This window comes from Athene cunicularia (assembly GCF_003259725.1).
Source record: "Athene cunicularia isolate RWA chromosome 10 unlocalized genomic scaffold, athCun1 chr10_part1, whole genome shotgun sequence".
NCBI lineage: Eukaryota > Metazoa > Chordata > Aves > Strigiformes > Strigidae > Athene > Athene cunicularia.
In genome coordinates, this window is record NW_020799112.1 from 9,297,136 (window position 1) to 9,304,129 (window position 6,994).

The window sequence follows — 6,994 nt, forward strand, 5'->3', positions numbered from 1 at the left end:
CAAACGTGAGTCGTCGTCGCCGCCGCGACGTGCTGCGGGGCCCGGTCGGGCGCAGCCGCGGGGCCCCGGCCTGCCCGCAACTGCAGGCCTCGGCCCGGCAGCTCCTCACCCCCAGCCCAGGCCCTCGAGGGGGGCTGCTCTCCCCTCACGCAGCGTCCCCAGAGCGGCCAAGCCCTGCCGGGGCGGCCCCCCGCCTGCAGCGTTTAACCACCTGCCCTCGAGGAGGTCGTCAGGGCTGTCCTTATTGCTTTAAGGAAATAAGCTCTTTAAGAGAGACGGCATAGAGCCGCGGATTGTGTGCGCTTTGTACCCTCTGACACCAAGGAGGAGGCATGTCACCGCTACAACCCTCAGGAGACAAAAAAAAAGCCCCACATCCCAAACTGCTTTGTTACCCACTGGCAGCTTGCTCTGTTTTAGGTGCAAATAAACTGTCCAGAGTTATACCTGAATGAAATAATTTGAGAATTGCCTTGAGACTGAATAAAAATAATACTCTGTTCAATAACAAATGAACAGATTCATGAGCCAATTAGGTTTGCTGCTGCCCATTCTGGTCATTCCCTGAGTACAAACATGACCTTGTTTGACTGGGCTATGTCAGTGGCTGCTAGAACATGAGGGCAACCTCAGAGCAACCAGAGTGGCTCTGGAATATAGGCAAGGGGAAGACAAAAGCAGAATAAACACTGTCCCTCTGGTTTCAGCTTGCCATTTTTGAAGTGAACAGACTGTCTTGGACTTTAAGAATTTCCAAAATTCCTAGTGGAATTTCAGTGCTTAAGTGCTTTACTTGGGCTTGCTTTCATGTATTAGACCATTTGTTGTCCCAACACAGAAGCACAAAAGAGAAAGCTGAAAAAATTCTTCCTTTCTGCAGTTTTCAGATTTGTCAATTACACTTACTCCATATCAAATATGTAGAATTAATTCTGTAGGAAGTGTTTTTCTTGGAACCCAGTTCCCCTTTTTATGGTTTGAAAAAGGGAACATGAGAACAAGACCTGATAGTAGAGAAATCGGTGGTAGAATTTTTAGTAATTCTAAAACCCAGGGGAGTCCAGGAAGAAGCTGTTTATACCTTGGTGGTTTTGCTGTTACAGCTTGTTAGCAGAGCCTTGCTTTTTAGGGAACTGTCATGAACAGAGAAATTATACATCTTAGTATGCCCATCAACAGCCCCAACTCCTTTTCTGGATTTGTTTTTGGCCATTTCTGAGCAAGATCTTACCTAGGGGCCTGATAAAGCATAGGGCTGCTCCCAGGGACTGGTTCCCTCCATCTCATTAAACCAGATTTTGAAACAAGATTGGCAGTACAAGGTCCACAGTCAAAGGCTACCCTGTCAAAGTGGGTGGGTTGATGTTGAATTATTTAAGGGGATTCCAAATCAAAGAATAATAAGTGTCTAAAATCATATTCTTGGTTCTTGTGTGGAAGGTATAAGCAAATTGGAAGGAATTGTTCAAGGTTCCTGTAGCTTTCCTTTGATTATTTCTTGTAGTGAAAATAAACAAGTAAAAAACCTTCACAGAAATGCTGTTTAATCTGAGCAGCTCTTAAAATTTAATCTTCAGGGTTTTTTTAACTAGTACTGACTTTGAAATGTTTAGGCTTCCATTGTTTTCCAGTACCAAAACTGAAGTCTTACAGTTAGCCTTTGTGCTCTGATTGGGTTGCTTCACAAAAGACATTAAAATCTTCCTGAAAGCTGATCATTTACTAAAATAAATACCATGAGAATTTTAAGTTCCTGCTTTGTATGATAAGTGAAATTACATCAGACCTGGGAGCATAAGAACACACACTGTAAAACATTCAAGGACATAGTGATAATGGACAAGGCAGTTGTGGCTGGCTGCAGTAGGCTGGGCTGGAGGGTTTTGGTGGGTTGAAGCAAAATGCTGGTGCAATTCTCAGAACTTGTGCTTTTACAGCATGAATCACACCAGATTAAAGGCATTTGATAACGCTTTAGGGTTGCTGAGAACAAGACCATTGTATTAGCACCTCCGAGGCAGGACAGTGCTTGATACACAATAGGTATGGTTAAATATGCTATTAAATACTATGCTGGGTGGTAGGATCCATAGAGCAGAGTTGGGTTTTGAGTCTATAACAGAACATGAAACAAAGCCCTTATCGCTATTATCACTGCTTTTGCTGGTGTTGCTGGATTTCTCTGGAACATGCTCTTTGTAGGTGAACCTGTTTTATAAAGTAGAAAGAAGCCACTTAGAATGTTCAGTTAGGAGGTGTATGAGAGCCCCTTTCTCCTTCTGCCTGCCAAAACTTGCCAGGCTAATTATAAGGCTTTTTCCAGTGTTTTCATCCTGTTAAGTAGGAAATGACTTGAGGATGAGAATATTATGGTACATTTGCTAGATTTTTTTTTTCCTCAAGATCCTGGGGGATACCCTGAACGTTTTATTCTATTAGATACTGTGACAAAACAAAGCTATTGAAAATGTACAGAATACAATTGGATTTTCTCTTAGATATATTTATCACAAATTAAGACAGCAAATAAGATTGGTTTAGATTTTAAAAATTATGGCCAACAGATAAATACTGTGTGATGTGTATTGGCTTTTTTTCCCCTTTTTTGACTGTTTACCTCTCCCCTCCTCCCCCACAGCATATTTCTGAGTTCTCTTTACTCCTCGTGTAATTTGCAGGAGTATTTTTTATGGAGTATTCCACCAGGTGGCTCTCAAGGCCCAGAATGAGAACTACTTGATGCACCTACCAGGAGGACTTGGGATCATTTAGGGCATTGTAGAAAACTGAATTATGTTCTTATGTATTCAATCTTTCAAACTAGAAAGAGTGATCAATAACTTAATCCCTTTGGAAAAAAAAAAAAAGAACCACACCTGCAAAGGGGAGTAATGATTCTGAAAAAATATTACACACAATATAGAAGTGCTTCAAAATCAGTTGGGTATTAGAGAACAGGGGACAGTGCTGCAAGTGGTAAGAGATCTACATCTAGTTCTTTGATTATTATTCCACTCTTCTGAATAGTTTTCTGGTCTCCAGTTCTCCTTTTGAAAGAGTACTTACTGCCTTGTGCTTACAGAACACTTAAGAAGCCTCAATTACAAAAAGGGAATGGATGTTTGGTTATACAGTTTTGCAATGTCTTCTCCTTGTTTTCTAAACCATTGTTTAATTTACCTTGTCTATATACAGGCTCATGAAATTAAAAGTCAACAAGTCTAAATTAGTAAAATGAGCAAACTTTTATGTAAATAGAGAGCCAAAATTAATTTCCAAAATTATTAGTCAGAATCTTGTCTAATTTATTTGAAATTATAGATACTTATGAGTAAAGAAAGGACAAAGCTAATGAATTTGATGAAAAACATGAGCTACCGACTGCCTGGAAGTAAGGAAAACCTTTTCCTTTGGACCAATTCCACAGAAGTTTGGATGGTCATTAAGATGTATGGTACCAGTTATTTATTTACTAGTTACTGGATTGAAGCAGGATCTGACCTCATGTGTCAGTTGCTGTCATGTTCTTAAATGGTTTTCTGATATAAAATAGGCAAAGTGAGTTATGAACTGGGATAAACTGGAGGAAGATAATTGTCTGTGTCCAACAGATGTGGTGATGGTGGCATAGGTGGGGTTAGCGCAGGGGCTTTGGAGGTCGCAGAGGTGAATGGTGCCAGTGCACGTAGGAGGTAGTGACTCGAGGGTGATACTGGCTTAGAAATGGTCTGTTTGGTCCCTAGCCTCAAATCATTCACTGTAGATGAAGAAGCTTCTGTTGCTCCAAAGTGCTTTTATACCGAAGTGTGGGACACTGCAATACATTGTCTTAACTAGTATTCAGCAGTTACTGATACGATTGTAAAAGCTATTTCAGTAAGTTTCCAGCATTAGTAGTTGCAGTATTTCTTAGAGGACCTTGAACTCCAAATCATGTTTTCACATGACAGTAAGCAGTGTTCCTTTGTGGCATGACCTTTTCCATGCATGTTTTTGGTACTCTTTAATGGTGATGCATTTGGAGTCTGTTTGCGTTCCTGTCACCCAAACAAGCCACTTCTGCTCTATGAGAAGGCCAGCTAATTAGGTTAGCCCAGTAGGCCTGCCTACTGTTGTGGTCAAAGAGTGACTCAGCTGGTTTTCCAGGCTCTTTGGATGGCAAACCACTGACACTTTTAATGGCTGGGGAGTTTAAAATTAAAAATGAGTAACTCACTGGAGGTAAGTTTGACAAGCCACCCCCTTTTGCCATATTAATTTTCTAGACGTTTATTCTGTATCCAAATAAAACTTAATGGGGCTTATTCTGATGAATATTCTCTACAATTAGATATGAAACTACTCTGGTTGAATTTACTTTTTTCATTAAAATATTGGCTGTCTTGGAAAGAAATTCCTGGAATCCAGAGGTGACAAATGTAATCCTTAAAACTAGTTCCAACATGGAATATATCCTTGAGAACTCAGTTTGTATTGCAGTGTATTTCTTTTGTAGTTCCACTTGTTTACTCTAAAGGCCAAAACCTAATAGGTTTTAAGTGACTGTTGTGGAAGAGAACTATTCACAAGATACCCAAACTGCATTTAGTTTCCTGCCATGAGTAATCAGGCTGGTTTGCAGTAATTTGTTAGAACCCTACATGCAGGCTGAGACACAGCAAGTCTGAATCCTTTCAGAAAGTTCTTGCAGTCCTTTCAGTTTAGAGTGCAACATCCATTTTTACTGGGGGAGAAATTTCACAGGGGATTGGCAAATTTTCTTTGAATGAATGATGGGTAATCGGAAGCACAATGGGATGAAAGAAGACTGCTGAAAATAGAGGAACAAGTAGCATGTAAGAGGAAATGGGACACGTCCTTATTCTTCTAGCGGTACTGAGGCCTAAATTTGTCCATTAATTCTTTTGTAAAAAAAAAAAAAGAAAATCACTTAAAGCAAACGTGAAAGTTCTTTCATATCAGCTTCTGAAAAATCTTTATATAAGAAGTTCTTGCTTTTTGTATTCTTGCTAGGGTGGGTGACTTCACTGAAGTGACTTTTGGACTGACTTCCTTTCCTCACCCCGTTTTCCTCCCTTTGGCTTTCCAAATCTTAGTCCTGATTTTCAGTAGTTTCTATGGTGGTCTTTTTTCTTAGCTTCTGGTGGCATTGACTTGCAATTCTGTTAGCTTAGAACCTTTTTTTAGTTAGTTATTTATTTTTAAATGTGAAAACACTAGTGAAGGGAAATTTATAGCATATTTTATGTAGCATTCAGAACTTCCAAAAAAAACCATCTGGCTTCCAGGGCAGAAAATTAAGATTATGCCTACATTTGAAAAGCTGGGCAACAGATAATTCTGAAAAGAAAAAGCATACCTGTGTTTTGGACATGCATAGTGACATTTTCTAACCCAGTTTCCCAGTTGCTGGAATTCTGTCATATTCTATCCAGAGTGAAAGCTACCTCCATTGGCCCTAATATCCATTTGTAAGAAACTCCTAGTCTAGTGGCAATTGGCACATTAATTACAGTCCAGTTTACCAGAGGCACCAAACTAAATTATGCCACATATATTCTTAAAGCTCCTGTTTTATAACTGAATTCATTCTTAAAGCTCCTGGCTTATAACAGAAAAAAAAATTGTCATCTGCCAAAATGCCTTTATTAGAATATGTACATTAAAGCTATACATTTTCTAAAGTGACATACTGACATTTGATGACCTTTTTTACTAATTACTTGAGGGTTTTTTTGAAGAAGAGTAGACTTGATATATTTGTGTGGCCTAAACTGAAAAGCTTGGGTTTAAAACTAACTGAAGAGCCATTCTCGTTTCCCTGGAAGATGGGTGCTTCATGTCAGTAAAGCATAATATCAGCAAACGCAAACAGGATAGAGATACCTGCTGCAAAGTGACTTGATGAAGCATTGCAGGGCAGAGATCCAGGTATACAAATTTTTTTATGAAATAAGCATGGGAAAACAGCTTCTTTGTACCACTGGAACTGGTGTGTGCTGCTTAAGAGTGATTTAAAAAGCTGTGAAAGCCTGAAAAATCTTTCAGGATTACTGCTTTTGGTTAGTTGTATTGGTAGTCTATTCCATATTTATGTCAACAAGCTGGTGCTCTAAGAATACAAAGTTCAAAATCAAGGTTTGTTTGATATTAACTCAGTATCATCATCCCCCATCCCCAAGGAGACATGGATAGTCTTACCACAGAATAATTTCTGGTTGGACAGATTGCTCTGAAAACTATTGTCATTGCAATGAAAAAGTCAAACTTAACCTGGAAAGAACATGTAGATGTGGCTTTTTTTTTTTTTAAGAAACCCAGAGAGGAGCTTTCCTCACAGGTTTCTGTTTCAGAGGTCAGATTTCTCCCTCAGATTCCCAGTTTCGTCATCCTCACTGCTGCAAAGAATCCCTTCTGGTCTAGAGCTCTCCTCTGCACTGCCTTGTGCACCATGCTCATTCACCACTTCAGTTTCTCAGATTTGCAGTTACTTGCAAAAAATCATTGAACCTTTCTGTGACAACCTTGGTAATGAGGTTTGCTGCCTTTTTATTGAGAAGATACAGATAGTTTCAAATTCACATCCAGATTATTTGGGGAACAGCCTGTTCTAGCTGTCTCTCAGTACCTTTAAAATATGACCTTTCAGGTCTTTGAAAACCCATATACTTTGTTTCTTTTTATTTTTTAACTCTTCTGATGCCCAAAGAAATTGTAGATAACTCAGTCACTTTTATATAATATTGACCTGTGTTCTAAAGTGTCCAGCTTGAACAAGATATTCAGCCTTTCCCAGCGAGGTATATAGGTGGGATGCTCAGCTAAGAACTATAATTCAACTCCACCAGGTGGCTGTCATACTATGGGAGCATGTGCTGTGGAGGTTGCTACCAGCATGCGAAGGGCAGTGTTTAACATTACATTATCAAAGCATTGCCTTGGATTTTAATTGTCGAACTCCTACGTGGAATTTAATGGGAGTTACAGCTGAATT